Genomic DNA, 18,340 nt, shown 5'->3' on the forward strand with positions numbered 1-18,340 from the left:
TACCACATCATCATCCCACATCCAGACATTCAGGTCGTCCATGGGCATCAAACGGAAAGACCTGCACCGGGCGAGCAAATAAGTCCTCACCCACTCCTGGCACTAAAAGCTACATGTGATCCGTTGTGTGGAAAGGGATCTAAAGTTGGATTTATCATTTTTGAGCTTTTTGTGGTTCTAAAATTGACATAAGACACAGAGTATTTAAGAAAAAAAGGGAGTTCATGCTTCTCGTTGCAATACTTCAGAAGAGATTAATTATTGACTGTTGCTGTTAAGAATGCTGTATTTTCAGAAAAATGCAATTACAGCTTTCACTAATTTTCTTAGCAATTGTACAGAGTCTTCATGACATCGAGTGGCGAAGACTCAAACTGCTGCGTAACTTAGTTTGTTAAGAAGACCCATAGGAAGCGCAAGAAGTCAACGCATGGACACTTTTTTTCAGCTCTACTGTAAAATTTCCATTGCTATCTTTAGATCACATTCCATGCAGCAGGTCACATATGATAAATAAATACACTCACCGGCAAAAAAAGTGAAACACTAAGTATTCCAGACAAAATGTAATGTTAGTCCATTTTGAAACCTTGTATAAATTAAATGCTACGACATTACAACAATATGGCAATGTATCGTAAGTTAATTAGCCCATTTAAGACGTTTCAGGGCAGTAATTGATAAACTTTTCCTTTTCCTGTACTTATCTGTCTTTCTGCTAATGCTACACTTCCCACGTCAAGACTGAAGATCCGTCAAGACGGCCGCTCATTGAGTGTTGATGTCCGCCCTCCTAATGAAACTGGGAAGCAGAAGCAGTCTCTTCTGGGGCTGAGAAGAGATGGACGTAGAAGAACGGCAATTGATGAGGAGAGATCCCATCTATTGAAAGCAGCAGTTTATGAAGATGTGCAGAATGTCTTTGTCCTTTTGTGTTTCCATTTCTGTCTCTGTCTCCTCTTTTATTTGCACCGGACGAATTAGCCGTGTAGTTAGGGGAAGCAGCTGTGAGCTTGCATCCGGAAGGTAGTGGGTTCGAACCCCACTGTCAATAGTTCTGAAGTTGCTTATACATGGTTTCCCATTTTCACACGAGGTAAATGCTGTGGCTCTACCTTAATTAAGGCCACAGCCATTTACTTCCCATTCGTAGGCCTTTTCTATCCCATCATCGCCATAAGACCTAACTGTGTTGGTGCTACATAAAGCAACTTGTAAAAATAATAAAATCTTTCTGTTGTTCCCTCTTTGCACCCTGACCTGCCTTATTGCTGTCCTATCTTGAAAATAAGCAACATGTTTACACTGTCATATTCTCTTTATGACATGCATTCCCGTGATGGAGTACAGGATTCTTAAGACACACTGACACAGTCGGATCATGTTTATCATTATCGAAGTTACCAGCGAGTTCGACACTCTAGGTGTTGTCTATTGCAGCAAAAGTGAGCGGGAGTTCTCGTGCTTACGCGCAAGCAGTCTGCATTCCCCTTCAGATCTCCTCTTTCCCTGCACTGGCTATCGGTACTCGCAACAGCTCAGCTGCCCACACCAGAGTACAAATTCAGTATGTGCAACATAAGGGATTTGAAATGTTACAAATCTTATGTGGAATACCTTGAACAGGAAAGATGTGTTCACCCACCATCCTCCAGAAGTACATTTACTTTTATCACATGTCAATATTCATTGCTCAAGCTCATTGTAGCATTTCCATTGGCTGACATACAATCAGATATGATATCATTCCCAGCACTGAAGTGAAATGCATTCCGTTATCAACTCGCGTGCAATAAAAACACAACTAAATGCAATCTCTAATGAAACAATGTACAATACAGACCAATAGCTTTGTCACTAGCAGGCATGATAGACTACTTCAGCTTTCTGAATGTGCTGCTCTCGCCGTATGGAATGCTAGAGCCTAACGCTGCTTCGCAGCCCTAACATGGGGCCTTACACCCTCAGACCCCCTTTTGCTTGATCCCAGTCCAATGGTTTTGTCAATAACGTAACCTAACCAACCCTGACCAATGGTTCTGCCGTGCCTAGATGTCTGCGCTGAAAAAGTGTTGCAGTAAATGAACTTTTGCTCCCACCAGTTTCCCTTCTCTTCTGGTTCCTCCTGCTCAAGCCTTTGAAACACACTGACCCATTCCTGACACTGTCTGCCACTTGCTTATGAGTAAGGGGCAGATTTAAATGACCTAAAAATTTTCAAAATATGCAAGCAAATATGACCCAAAAATCTTAAATATTAGACCAAAATAGGATAAGATACGACCTCACATTATAATTGAAGGGCTTAGTGGAAAAAAGGGGGTATCCTTCCAAAATGTACTTTTGAAATATTTAGCATTTTACTAGATTGCCTGTAACTTTATCAAAACAATAAGAATCAGAAAATGTTTTAAGGATTGAGTTATGTAGGTACTGTATTACCTTCCTGCAAATGTGGGGCAGAATACATTGATTTTTACTGTACAAAATATTCACTTGAATACTGACATGTAGATTATATTGTAGACAAAACACAGATTTTCAAATACAACAGAGAAAAAATAACTCTAAATAACCTCATGAACATGAAACACTCTAAATAACATCAAGCTCATTAGTTTCTTCTATTTCATTTCCATTGTCTGATTTCAAATTCTGATAATAGCCATGGTGAACAGGAGGTACAAACTTCAACATGGGCATAATGTCACGCAGTTTAGCCGCTTTGATGGGCCTACCATTAGGATACTTTGGTTCCAGAACAGTGTCAGTTATTTTCTGTGCCCTTCCCTTACCCTTCTGCAGACTTATGGTAGTATAGTGGCCTATATCACTGTATGTGAACCGTACATGCACTTTATGCCCTCCCTGGAACCTCAGAACAGATGCCTTTCGGAAGTCCACGCTTATGCCAGAAGGGGTTTTGTTTCTTTTTGTTAGCTTTTTTGTTAATGGAGTTAAACTAACAAAATCCTCTTTCTGCATTTCCACTACAGTGAACGGTTTTTTTTCCCTTGCATTTCGGATCAGGTTCGCCCATTCTTGAGGGGTGTAAATGTACTGCGTACGTCTCTTTAACTTTTCAATAATGTCAAAATCTGCATCGCAAGGCAAATATGTATGGCCAGGCACCAAAAATCTATGTTCTATGCTCTCAAACCAGCCCATTTCAATCATGTAGATCCACACACACATAATGGGAAAGTTCTTATTTTGTCCCACACAAGAATCACTATAAACAATAAGGTGCTTCATGTTTCCTCTAATTTTGGGAATAACTTGAAGCAAACAACTACCTATTTCATCCGCTCCCCGTCCTGCCATACACTCTGGCCAAACACACATAAATGCATCACTTGTATTACAAACATGAACACCAAAGTTATAGGTCCATAACTGTCTTAAATAAAACACAACTTCGATTGAAATCATAGGTGTCAGTAATGCTTGTTGTAAATCCATTGTAATAACCAAAGTGAAACACGCAGGATCGAGAGACATTTTCTTTGCTTCACATAGACTTTCGTGTAGCCCTTGTCAGCCTTCTTTAGATGTAGACGGTGACTTAATGCCGTATCTTCAAGCGGGATATTTGCACCTTTGTCACATACCTTACATGTGTCAGTTCGTGGAAGTTTGAAGCCTATGTTGAAATAGTGATTGAAAATGAATCTGTATTTATGACGTTTTAAAGGAACTGCTCCATTATCACGGCAGTAGATGACATACACTCGGTACATTTCCTCGAGTGAACCGACAATGTGGATATAATGCCTATTTATATTCTGTGAAAGCGAATAATGAGATCTGTATCTAGGGAACAATCCAATGTGCTTCTTTGCAAACTCTACATCATCATCTTTGCACTTATGAGGCCTGTTGTGATGCTTCCCTCGTCTATCCATTTTCGGAGTCTGTAAACATGATGACTCGCCATTCGTATTTTGAGGAACATCTGTAATAAAACATAAACCTGTCTTAATATTTACAATGACTATATTCTGTTAATTGCCTTCGAATGTCGACGAGAGAGCTCGCTGGTGGGCATAGCGAGAAAACGATTCGGTACCGAAGATGATCAATCGCATGCAGTACAATGACTGCGTGCATAAATATCGGCAACAGAAAATATCGAGCGCGCAAAATCACTTGTAATAACGGATGCGTCAGTGATTGGGCTCTCGCTGTAACCGAAGGATAATACACAGTTTAGTATAGGAATTTTGACGGGACGGACAAAAGTTGCCATTATAACGGGGTTCTCGTTATATACCGTACTCGCTATAGCGGACTTCTACTGTATATTTAATCATACTTCAAAACTGAGCTTTGTACTACTGTATATTGGAGTAATCTTATGTGTATAAAAATAGTGGTGATGACCTTTGCATTAACTTAAACTTAATCAGGCATATTATGAAAGCTATAACTACTTTAAAACAATAAAAGTACTCCGTACCTTTTAAATAATCCAATCGCTTCTTTGAGATTCCATGCACTGACATAAATGCATTTTTACACAACCTGATCTCTAAGTTATTTGTTGTTTTAATATAATATTCAAAGCTGGTATGTCTTCTTGACGCTTCAACATTTAATCTCTTTTACAAGGAACACGTTTAACTAGGCCAAAAAGATAGGCATTTTGGATATTGCGATCTCCTAATTTATAAAAAGCATTAAAAAGTTATTTCTGTCTTCTGCAATATCCTTGTAGCCACACCATTCTGTTTTACAGCACTGGATACTGGTATACACTTTAGCAGGTATAACCTGACCTCCGCGTGCCATCTCCTAGGCCTCTTTCCATTCTCTGTATCCATGAATATTCTCTCTCCTGGCATTCTCATCATGTGTCCAAACCATTTTAACTATGCTATATCAATCTCTTCTTGAAGTTTACACTCCCACGCTTCTCCTTATTTCTTCATTTCGTATTCTATCTCATCTTGTCTTTCCCTGTATGCTCTTAAAGAACCTCATTTCAGCTGCTTGTATCTTACTTTGGTTCTGTTTAGTCAACATCCAGGCTGTTGAAGCATAGGTCAGTATAGGTTTATAATGGGATGAGTATAAAACCTTCCTGCACTTCATTGGCACATCTTTGTTCCATACAATCTGTCTCACACACTGGTAGAAACTTGCAGACTGCTGTATTCTTAAATCAATTTCTCCACCCAAATTTCCATCTTGTGACATCACGCTGCCCAAATATTAAAAAATTTTCACTACTTCAAAAGGTTCATTTCCTATTTTTATCACTCCCCTAGATGTTTTGTTACCTCTTGTCATGATCAAAGTCTTACTTTCTGCAGTACTAATCTTCATTCTAAAATTTCTTATCTCCTCATTTCACATATCAACTTGTGTCTGTACTTCCTCTTCATTATCTCCCCAAACTACAGTACAATGTCATCAGCAAAGAGCATAGACTTTACTTGCTCGCCCATCATCTTCTCCTTGATATTATGTAGAATTCTATCCATGATGATAATGAAGAGTAAAGGAGACAATACACTTCCCTGTTATAAGCCTATCTCAACTCTGAACCACTGAGTTTGACCCACTTTGGTTCTAACACAGCTTTTGCAATTTTGATACAATGCTATTACCATCTGCATTGTTTCATTCTCCATCTGTGCCTCTGTCAATGTTTTCCATACCAAATTCCTCGGGACACTGTCATATGCTTTTTCAATATCTAGAAATGTCACTACCATGTCCTTTCCTTATTCCCAATACCTTTCCATCATTTGATGCGATGTTAATATTGCGTCAAATGTGGACCTGCCTCTTCTGAATCCATACTGGTGTACTGCCAATTTTCCCTCTACTCTGTCTCTTATTAGTTTATCCAAGATTCTTTCAAGGATCTTAGCTGTAAGAGGTATCAGTGTCACTCCTCTGTAAATTTCACATTGCTTCTTGTCTCCTTTCTTTAAAATTGGTATAATGACCCCTTTCGTCCACTGTTTTGGAACAGTCTTTACTCTCCATATCACTCTGAAGAGTCTATACAACCACTGTAGACCAACTGCTCCTGCTGCTATTATAATTTCTATGGTGACCTCGTCAATTCCAGCTGCCTTGCCTCGTTTCATTCTTTTAGTGGCCCACTCAATCTCTGACATGGTCACCTGGTTTTCCTTATCTTCCATTTACACTAAATCTTGTTCTTTGATTTCTCCTTGTACCGCGGTATTTTGCATGTTTAAAGCTGTTCAAAGTATTTTCCCCACCTCTGCAATATATCCTGCTTCTGTGTCATCACTTCCTCCTGTTCATTTTTAATGAAGTTTGCATATTCACCTGGGCTTTTCTTCTTTTTAACCCACTGGAATATTTTTACTTCCAGTTGTATCTTCTTGCAAAGACTCAGTGAATTTTTGCCAGAATTTCTTTTTTTCTTCTTGAACCACCTTGGAGCACTCCTTCTTGCAGTGCCTGTATTCTGTTTTGCATTCTGTTGTTCTGTTTCTCAGCCATCATTTCCAAGCTTGTTTCTTCCTTTTAACTATATAGTTTACCCTGTCATTCCACCAGAGCGTTTCTTGATCTTTCTTCCTTCCTCATACTCTTTCACAAGTCTTTTCTACAGACTCACCATGACTGTTTTAAAGTATGCCCATTCTTCTTCGACCCTTCCGATGTCTTCCCTGGGTATACTTGTTTTAATGTGTGGAACTCTTCATTCATTTCCTTCTCCTGCAATTTCCACACCCTTAGCTTTCTTTGCCTAATCTCAGTCATCTTTTGTATCTTTCCCATCTTTAACTTAGCTATCACAATCTGTGATCTCCTTCAAAAGGTTCACTTGGGAGGGCTGTTATGTCTACCAACATTTTCCTGTTACCTTTCTCGACCAAAATGTAATCTATCAGAGTTTTGATTTTGTTATCTGAACTATATCTTGTTATCTTCTGACTGTCTTTCTTTCAAAACCATGTGTTACCAATGATCAGCTCATTTCTTCTACAAAAGTTTACCAAAATATCTCCAGCCTTGTTTCTCTTCCCATATCCAAATGGACCTATAATCTCTTCATCTCCTTTTCTTTCCTGACCTTCTGGGGCATTCATGTCTCCTATGATCACAACCTTTTTGTCCTGTATATGGCCTTCCAGATATTCAAGGTATTCCTCTAGATCCATATCTGTATTTCCTGTTTGTGGAACATACCCTTGAATTATATCTGTAACACCAGTTTCAAGTCTGTCTGACCTTAATCAACCTGTCATTTAGAATATAATAGAACATCTCTTCATTGCCCACCCTAGTATACACCATCGGCTTACAGGCAATAAAGACAACAAAACACACAGAAACAAAAACAAACTTTAAACAAACAATATCTAATCTATGTCTCTTAGAACTACTAACTACCTACCATAACTAATTTGGTGGCATCCCCCAGGCAGATCACCAGACCTTGGGCTGTGCCACCCTACACTAAACAAACAATATCTACTATTTAACCCTTAAAACTACTTAACTCTATAAAACTACTTACTCCAAACTCTAACTTATATGGTGGTGCTGCAGAGGCGGATTTCCAGACCATAAGCAGCACCACCCTTCACTAAAACTAATATTCTACTACTACAACTAACTAACAAAATAAAAAAAGAGACAACTGGCAGTTCGTGGTATCCCCTGGTAATGAGGCAACCCCTTCCACCCATGACACCACTATCAGCCACACCCGTGGATCAGATGACATCCCCACCTAACCTGTCATTTATGTTTTCCAGCCATTCTAGGTATTCCTTTAGGTCTTTTCTAATTATGAGACCTACACCATTTTTGGCTTCTTTTCCTCCACTATAGTACTGTATATTTAATCATACTTCAAAACTGAGCTTTGTACTACTGCATATTGGAGTAATCTTATGTGTATAAAAATAGTGGTGATAACCTTTGCATTAACTTAAACTTAATCAGGCATATTACGAAAGCTATAACTACTTTAAAACAATAAAAGTACTCCGTACCTTTTAAATAATCCAATCGCTTCTTTGAGATTCCATGCACTGACATAAATGCATTTTTACACAACCTGATCTCTAAGTTATTTGTTGTTTTAATATAATATTCAAAGCTGGTATGTCTTCTTGACGCTTCAACATTTAATCTCTTTTACAAGGAACACATTTAACTAGGCCAAAAAGATAGGCATTTTGGATATTGCGATCTCCTAATTTATAAAAAGCATTAAAAAGTTCTTTCTTCCTATCTTCTGCAATATCCTTGTAGCCACACCATTCTGTTTTACAGCACTGGATACTGGTATACACTTTAGCAGGTATAACCTGACCTCCGCTTGCAATATATTATTCTCCACTGTTACGTGCCTTCTTCCTGCTATTATCTTTCCATTTTTCTGGATTTCTCTTCCTCTTTTTTGCTTTTAATTTCTATATTTTCTTCATTTATAAACAAACTACTACTTTGTGTGTCAGCCATTTTGATTATAAACCCAGGTTTGCAGCCTGCTCTCCCATTGGTCGGTCGGTCGGTCGGTCGGTCGGTCGGTCGGTCGGTCGGTCGGTCGGTCGGTCGGTCGGAACCCAGGTATCAGAAGTGTGAGACTGCTCTGTGAGGCCTGTTATCTTTTCCTTTTTAGTACTGATATGGAGCAATCCTGCACTCTGATAGTTTAATAAACAGATGCCAGATGGACCCAGCTCACATAATATGCACTTAACTCAATTTTCACCAAAAGGAGGGATACCCCCTTTTTCCACTAAGCCCTTCAAATGATTAATTTAGGCCTATAAATGAACATTTGACAGTTTTGTTTATTACATTCAATTTATATTAATCACAACATTTTTTTATCTTCAGATATGGCAGCACATGCGTCCTGAAAAATTAAGAAATAATTAGCAACGGATGATGATCTGATAAAGTATTTAACTAGTTCTGAATTGGCAAATTTCTATAAAAATGATGATGAAAATATCCATACCCGATCTTAGTATTCCTTTCTGGCAGTGATCATGTGCATTTTCAAACTGTCAAACCGAACCCTCTTCGGTAGTCAGACAGAATGTTTCTGTACCTGGAGAAACTCCGCTCAATGTTATACGATGTTATGGGGGCAAATTTGAACAAGGTTATGTCCTCCAGAGAAAACTGCTGCTGAAAATCCCCAAATGTTGTATGGTGTCCACAAGGAATGTCAATTATCTTACAAAGCATAGAATACCCTTCATTTGAGAACAGCACTGTTTGCAGTTTTTCAGAAATTTTTTCAGCCACTTTACCTTTCCCTTTCTTTAAATCGCACTCAATGTTCTTCACAATATCCAGCGTGTCACTTAGTGGAAGCCCCACAGTTTCAAGACGAGTGATTGCTCTTGGTATCACACCGAAATTCGATGAATTTCCGACCAAGCTGGCAGAAGTAAACAAATTTTGCACAATCCTGACAGATGATGAGTCGCAAAGATCAAATTCCTGAACAACAGTCTTGAAAGAAATCATAATTGCTGCAGTAATATTGAACACCCCATCAATGCAGTAATTAAAACTGAGAGGACTTTTCCTATTTGTGAAACTCACAACCTGATTTTTAACCCCATTGCCTACTGTCCATCTCACAATATTATTGAGGTCCTTTCGCAGTTGCTCACAGTCTTGTAAGTTACTTATTACTCTATGGGGAATAACTGCATCCAGTGTCTATTTTCATGGTAGTTTTTGTTCATATACTTTCTGATTATGCTTCCCAGTGTTGGTTGTGTTGAAAATGGTTTCATTTGTGTATGTTATTTCTGGTTGTGTAACTGTTTTATAGTGTTTTCATTTTGTATGTAATGAGAGGCCTTTTTTATGGTATGTGTTCTTGGTGATATATTGTGCTTCAGTCAGTTTATTTATTTTGTTATGCCATATCTACTTTTTGTTGGGGTTATATTCTGTTGTTTCTCGTGAATATTTAAATGTGTTAACGGTAGTCTATTGATTTCCTGTTCATCTGTTTTTTTTTAAATTAAAATCTACAAGTAAAGAGAGAGAAATCTAGAAGAATTGAAGAAACACACTACTATCAAGTTTTTGTTATTTGTTGACAATGTATTTCAATCATCTTTCTGTTTTGTTCTATCAGTAGCTTAGTCAAGCACTTAGGGGCCGATGACCTAGCTGTTAGGTCCCTTTAAACAACAAATATCATTATCATCAATCAAGCACTTATACATTTATGAGTAACCTTCTGACATAACAGACTCGTTCTAATATGACCACATACTTATCAAGACGATTTATAAGGTAAAAATTCTAAGAGCAAGTGTTTTTCCATGTTTTTGATTGTGTTTTGACGATAAATAAAAACTTGAATAATAACTTTCTTATGAAAGCTCTTTTTAATGTTAGATTTTAATAATAATGTCCTATGAGATTATTTTATCTTTATCACTTGTTAGTAAGACTGGAGAAGGCCCAACTGGGCCCAAACACATATCTTTTTTTGTCATAGTTCTTTAAGTTTCTTTAAGACATGCTGTGTATTGACTTAAGGTGGAACATTTTAATAGTACATTTGCTTGTAATATACAGTCAATACGAAAGAACCTAAACATGAGATACTTAGGTCAGATAGTCTCTCACAAGCTATAGCCGTTATCCAACTCTAGGTCGGATACGGGAGTGAACATGTTAACGGCAAGCAGCCTCCCTCGCCTTTGCATGTTAATGTATCCACAAAGACGCACACGAGATGCTGTCAGTTGGTACAATTATTTTATTTTATTCACATCTATTTACAAATTAAGCACAGACATAACCTTAATCACTGCTGTTGTAAACAAAACTCTCGCACCACAAACCACCATTCTAAAATATGCCAATCGCTGCCATTGAGATTACAAGCTTGAAACACATTTGAGAACAGATGACTACCGACTTCAATATGGAGACTGCAAGAATTGCATGTCACCCAAGATAAATATTCTTACTACAGCATAACTCTACTGAACAATAACTCTCTAACCACTAACATTCCCATCAAGACCATCTCCTTATATACGTGCCTGGCCAGGTTTCTAGAAAGTTACATTACAAAAAAAAAAAAAAACTACCTTCGTGAAAATGCTAGAGTGCCCAATACACAGAATACAATGTACAGAATATTCTCAATCCTTCTAGTGCCTATTACCATTCTGGAAGTTACAGTGTGTTTCACAATTATGGATTACAAATTATATATTGCACCTGTTAGTTTATTAAAGTTCCCGTGGTAACTCCCACTGTTACGCCGCGTTGGAGCATTAACTGAATATACACATGTTTAAATATTGCTCCGGCCACAAAATTTTAAACATCGGGTCGAAAGTCATACCTAGACTCTAAACTGGAATATAATTTATGAACATGAGCTCCAACAACATGGTGCATAACCGTTTCTCAGGGTAAAATTTGCTTTGTTGTTCCCATATGCTTGAAATAAATCACGGATTCCGTTGAAGAGTATCCGTCCGTTGAAACAGTCATACCGTATCCTTATGTCAAAAAAAATTATCTGATCATCACCTAATATTTAGCGTAAACTAACTCAATAGATCCATATATTATCATACTACTATATACTACAAGTTACTTAAGGAATAGAAATGCGAAATCAAATCTATATCTAATTTATTAGCATGCTAATGTATAATAAAATTGAGTAATATGCATTCATTGGCAATAAAGAAATGAAAAATCGTGAAATTACAAATATCATTCTCAAAATGCTTGGTTTCCGAGATAAACATATTTGAAAGATCTTTAAGTCTTCAACATATTTGCTTACATTCTTGTTAAGTATCAAAATATACCATATCTTCCATGTTTAAATTGATACAAGGGGAAAAAATAGGGACCACAACTTTATTAAACCAAGGAGGAGTGGAATATCTTTCATTTAATGTTGTTTGGGATTTTCTTTGGGGCATCATTTAAGTTTCATTTTGCTTTTCGGTTTGTTTGACCAAATTTACTTGAATACATGTTTGGATTCTTGTTTGTGACTCACCACATTACGAGATAAGCATTTCCATGTTTAAATATGGGTTCAAAACACCCATGCCGATATTAATATTCCTATCATAACCCAAAATGAATAAATTAAATCAGTACATCACCATATGTACAAAATAAACCAAATAATTTTAGTACAGAGTACCATAGATTTGATAGTACGTCAGTCTAACCTGCGAAGATTGGTGCCATGCAGTCCTAGTCATGTGCCAATATATTTGCATATTCTCAAATATCTCTTCGCTGTGCCATGGTTTTGTTAAAGTAAACCGTACTTCATATAAGCATTAACGTGCTGACCTTCAAATACGTAAATGTGCGAGACTCCATTCTATTCCTGAATATATATATTACGTAATGCATAACAAACACGTAACCTCTCAATATCTTCCGCTGAAAGTTACAACGAGACACATTCTGCTTGGCTCGAGACATACATTGAACTCAACATGGCCTAAATCCTTCACTTGCAGTGCTAATCCAAATATAAATATAATATGTAACACAGGAATTCGCAATTCAATCATCTATCCCATTCTTAAACAACGAACAGAAATATATCTCTTCACTCTAATTACAACTTGCCATATTAACATTCCATTTCCTTCATATATATAAATATACCTCCATATTTAACAATATCTTCATTCAATTCCACTAAAATAACCTCTGTGTTACGGTAGCAATATTTAATAACCTGATTATTCTCTAATACACTGCAACTTCGTAATATTTCAAACACTTCCTTACATTGCTATAATCGTACTGGCCATGATTGGTACACATATTGACCTGAAGCTTTCGGTTACGTCTCGTATTTTGCCTGCATTTTTCACAATCTCTACTGGTTAAACATTTCACGGTCTACATGAATGGATTGGCACGAAACATGCACAAATACTCAATCAGATCTAGTTTCCAATAACCTTAAAATTATCACATTAGCACCGTAGTTATATAGCATAAATTGGCACATTTCATCGGCTAATAATCAGAATTTGTATTCTAATATCCTTTCATTGGCACTTCATCTCTTACATCTAGCACTCCTGTACACCTATAAATATTTTTCATCAATTGATTTGAAATTCATTACGATGCAACTCATAATACTTATCTCGTAACGGGATTTTGCTGTTGGATCTCTGCTGGTCTACGGCATCTTGGAGTAGGCGACTCCTGCGATCCAAAGATTACGTCATCTGTGGCTCCGGCTGGGGTCTTGGCTTGAGCTATTCAGTCTTGAGCGAACATTTCCATCTGTTTAAGCTGAGTCCATCTTGTCACCAGTTCTCATGCAATCATAAAAGAACAAATACATAGTAGAATTCATAGTGTACTGGTGACTAGTAGGCTATTCAATACGTTATATTTGTTTTCGGAAACTCGTATTGGACGAGAATATTCTTTTCTTTAAATTTATAGATTTCTCTAATTCGGCCTATTTCTTGCTATTTCTTTTGCTTAAACAGATGTTGTCTCCCTCCTGGAAACAACAAATTATGCCGCTATGGTACTAATTCCGGCAATGTATAACTCGGCTGAAGTTTCTTTTCGTTTCTGAGTTTAGGTGTTACAGTAACGAATATTTCCTTCAAATCTACTCCTTTTCTGCCTTATGTTCTTGCAGATATAGTCTTCTCTGCTGTCTGTGTATTAATACTTTCGTATTTAACGTTGCGTTGATCCTTTTTAAAACTTTCTGTAAGCCGTGCTGCTTCCCTTCAACTTGTAACCCTTTCTTCTCAAAGTAGACAAGAATCGTTCTCTTTCAAATTTTTTTCAGTCCATCATTATTTAATTCTTGAGATTCTTTTTTTTCCTTGCGGCCGGCCGATATCGATTTATTAGATCTCTACTCTGGGTACTTGCACCTGAAGCTATTGTGCGCCATTTTTGTCCACTGTTTCCCTGGCATTTACGGCCGCTCATGTAACGGAATGGTACAATATACAGGCAAGAATGAATTATGTACAGGTTCTTTCATTAATTGATCTAATATAAATGTCTATGCACAGCACATGTTTCATGACATAACCTCACACACAATACGATCATTCAAGTATGTAAATAATAATACTAAACTTAATACTAAATGGATGTACAATACGATCATTCAACTATGTAAATAATAATACTAAACTTAATACTAAATGGATGTACATCACTTCATAGCCATGATGATGATGATGATGATGATGATAATAATAATAATAATAAAAAAATTGCTAAATTCAAGAATAAGAGAAAATACTATTGTGGAACATTCAACATCAACTCCCTTATTGAGGTTGGAAAACTGAAACAGTTAACAGCGGAGCTACAGAGACTCGACATCTCGATACTGGCCCTCCAGAAAACGCAGTACATGGATGAAGAACCTTTTGAATCAGATGGGTTCAGAATCTTCAAAGGAAGGCCGGAAAAAAGATAATGAAAAATGTCCCGCAACTGGGAACAGCCTTTGTAGTAAACAAGAAGTTTCAAAACACTATAGTCGACTTCAAGAGTGTAAACTCAAGACTATCGCTCATGACGGTCAAATCAGTGAATAAGAAATACACACTGATAAATGCTCATGCACCAATAAATGAGGATAATTAAAAGAACCCCGATATGGTTGAAGAGTTTTGGGTCAAACTGGGGGATGAAATACTCAAGATCCCAAAAAATAACATCAAAATTCTCCTTGGGGACTTCAATGTACAAGTGGGGCGGGAAAGGAAGTACATCGAAATAGTTGGACAATATCCGGCACACAACAGGACGAATAAAAACAGAAAAAGACTGATCAATTTATGCAACATGAACACCTTAAAACTCATGTCTACCCATTTCAAAGCACGCCCCAACAAAAAGAAAACATGGGTATCACCAAACCCCTTGCTAGGCGAATTTCAACTGGACCATGTAGCGATATCCAAGAACAATTACAAGGAAATTCATAATGTCAAAGTTAGAAAAGCGGTTAATGTAATTTCAGACCATTACTTATCACAGATTAAGATCAATTTCATACCCGGATGAAAAACACATATAGTCATTCCGGGAGAGATGGCGCAGGGTAGGCCAGTGCGGTAATCGCCCGCTAGAATCGCTCGACCACTGCTTTTCGTGTGTACAGCGTGCACGTGAGAACAAAAGCTATGTATTGAATGTCACATAGTGCAAGTGATGTCCCCTGAAAACCTGGATATTTCTGGTAAGTACATCGTCTCTACCTTCAAAGTTTTGCTACGGCATGATATAAAAGCCTAGTGACTGGGTTGTTGAAGCTAAATTAACATTTCATTGCCACAGGCGGGTGACTAGAATAGTCAACGACTATGCTGGTGTGATATACGCCATGTTAGGCCAACGCAGATCCTGGGGCAGGGGTGCGCCATCTCTCCCCAAATGTCGGGTGAGATGGCGCGCTACATTTCCGGGAGAGATGGCGCGATATTTTTTGAATTTCCATTTGTTTGTAAAATGTATTTCCATTCTCCGAACAGTTTGTTAACAAAATATGTATATCCTATATGTTTTTGTTTAATTCTGTGTCAAATTATACTAATTATGGAGAAGAGGAAGTTGCTACAGCCTAATCGAAGTTTGTGGTACATGCCTGTAATGCAACTTTAAAGCGTAATATCTCCAACAAAAGAGAAATCTGAGTGAACAAAAAGAACAAAGTGCAAAGAAAAATTGCAACCACTGCCACAACGGGAAAGAGTAGGAAAGGAGAAAAACCTCATTCCAATGAAGCAGCTAAAATGATTCATGATGGGCAAAATAATGCAATATCTGATGATTGCAACAAGTGTGTGGAGTGATGGGAGAACTATTATTTGACAAAAAAGAAGGACAATTGGATTAAGTGCACCTGGCTGCATGAATTATTGTGTTCAGTGTATAAGAACTTGTGTAATGATTGTGGACGAGAGAGAGTAAGTAAAAACATATCCTAAAAGGACTGAGGGATAAATCTTGAAAGTTTGAATAATTAATTGATTCATTAATGACCAAGGAATAATGTACAAGTGAATATAAATAAGGTAAATAAATGTATTAAACCTGTAATCATGGTTTACTTCTTAATTTCTTCCCTCCTTAACATATCAACTACATAACACCATCTCACCCGGACACTACGGGAGAGATGGCGCAGGTGACACACTTCCAAATAAAAGATCTCTTTCTGTAATATACTTACATTAAGACCATTTCCTTCAAAAGGCAGTGAGGAGAGGTATGAGGAATGACATCTAGCATTTAAAAAATCTAATTGAAATATTGGCGAAGACTTGCTGCACGATCATTACAAAATGTGTGCCATCTCTCCCCGACTTACTCTATCTGTGGCAATAGAGTGCCAAAAATTGACCGTGAATTGCTCATCCAAGAAAAGAGGGAAGAATACAGGAAAATGCTACAGGAGCCAAAAAATTGGAATGAAGTGACAAAAAAATCTACAGGAGCCAGCAGTTGAATTAGCATCTACGAAATGTCGAAGCAAGCATGCATGGTGGGATGCAGAATGTGAAAATGCAATCAAAGAAGGTTTTGAGGCATGGAAATCTTGGAATGAGAATAAGACTATGACAAATTTGGAAAAATCACGAGAAATACGGAAACAAAGACACCAAACACTGAGAAGAGTCAGAAGAGAACACCTTAGAACAGAAGTCACAGAAATGCATTAAAACTTCAAGAACAACAATACCAGATTATTCCATAGGACCTTTAAAAATAGAATCAAAGGCTATATACAAGGTGCGTTCCATAAGTAATGCAACCATTTTTTTTCTGACGCAACTGTACACCGCAGCGTGTTCTAACCTGCTGGGCTAGGTGGAAGGGGGTGTTAGCTTCAAACGCTCTTTGTCTCATTCGGCAGCGAGCTGTCGGAGAGTCAGGATGTGCATTAACGTCAAGCCCGTTTTGAGTTCATGTAACACGGCACAATGGATCGTTCTGTAGAACAATGGTACGCTATCAAATTTTGCGTTAAACTTGGGAAGTCAGGCACCAAAACGTTTCCATTACTTCAGCAGGCCTTTGGGACTGATTGCTTGTCCAAATCACAGGTTTTCCGATGGCACAAGTCGTTCATGGAGGGCCGAGAGGAGATCACCGACGAACCTCGCAGTGGACGGCCATCAACCTCACGAGTCAACGAAAATGTGACACGTGTGCGCGATTGTTTGAACTCCAACAGACGGCTGAGCCTTCAATTGATAGCACAAACTCTAAACATGGCAAAAACAACCGTTTTCCGCATTGTGACCGAAGATTTGAACATGAGAAAGGTGTGTGCCAAACTGGTCCCAAAAGTGTTGACCGACGAACAAAAGGACATGCGAGTGCTTCAGTGCCGAGAAATGTTGGAAATATGTGAAAATGATCCTAATTTTTTAAAACTTGGTTATCACTGGTGATGAGTCATGGATTTTTGAGTACAACCCTGAGACAAAAATGCAGAGTTCGGAGTGGCACACCCCATCGACGCCCCGTCCCAAGAAGGCATGCATGAGCAAGTCCAGGATCAAAACCATGCTCATTGTCTTCTTTGACGTCAGAGGCATTGTCCACCATGAATTCGTACCTACCGGGACTACAGTGAACTCAGCTTTCTACTTGGAAGTGCTCAAAAGACTGAAAAGGAGGGTCTCGCGCTGCCGAAGCAACATCAAGGACACGTGGAAAGTTCATCACAACGCGCCGAGTCACAGCGCCTTCATTGTCAATGACTTCCTGGCCAGGACCAACACCCCATTGGTTCCCCAGCCTCCCTACAGTCCTGACCTGGCTCCCGCTGACTTTTTTATGTTTCCTCGGTTAAAAGGAGTCATGAAAGGAAAACATTGGGACACGATTGAAAGAATCCAGGCGCATGTTACATCGGCTCTAAAGGACATTCCGGAAAAGGCCTTCCAGGCATGGAAACACCGCCTCCAGAAGTGTATCGACGCAAGAGGGTGCTATTTTGAAGATTTTTTATTATTTGTACGAATGTATTGAATAAATGACTTTTTATGAATTTGGTCGCATTATTTATGGAATGCACCTTGTAGCACCGAGCCTGCATTTCAAGAAAACTGACGGAACTCTTGCCCTGAACAATAAAGATAACTGTGAGATCCTTGCAAAGTACTTTGAAGACCTTCTTAACTGTGAATCGCCACGGGAAAAATTGAAGATTGAGAAGGACACAATTCAGAATCCAGATTCTGAACCACCAGATGATGAAGAAGTAAGGGAAGTAATAAACTCCCTAAAGAACAACAAAGCATCTGGTGAAGATGGAGTAATAGCAGAACTGTGAGATAGCCAGTGA

The 18,340-nt window shown here is 38.1% G+C and overlaps 1 protein-coding gene across 1 annotated transcript in view; it reads left to right on the plus strand.

The window, feature by feature from the left end:
* Tsr1 (Tsr1 ribosome assembly factor) overlaps positions 1-18,340 on the plus strand; it is a 192,001-nt gene that overhangs the window by 153,197 nt on the left and 20,464 nt on the right. The gene's annotated exons all lie outside the window — the stretch shown is intronic.

The sequence above is a fragment of the Anabrus simplex genome, chromosome 1 (assembly GCF_040414725.1).
Source record: "Anabrus simplex isolate iqAnaSimp1 chromosome 1, ASM4041472v1, whole genome shotgun sequence".
Classification (NCBI taxonomy): domain Eukaryota; kingdom Metazoa; phylum Arthropoda; class Insecta; order Orthoptera; family Tettigoniidae; genus Anabrus; species Anabrus simplex.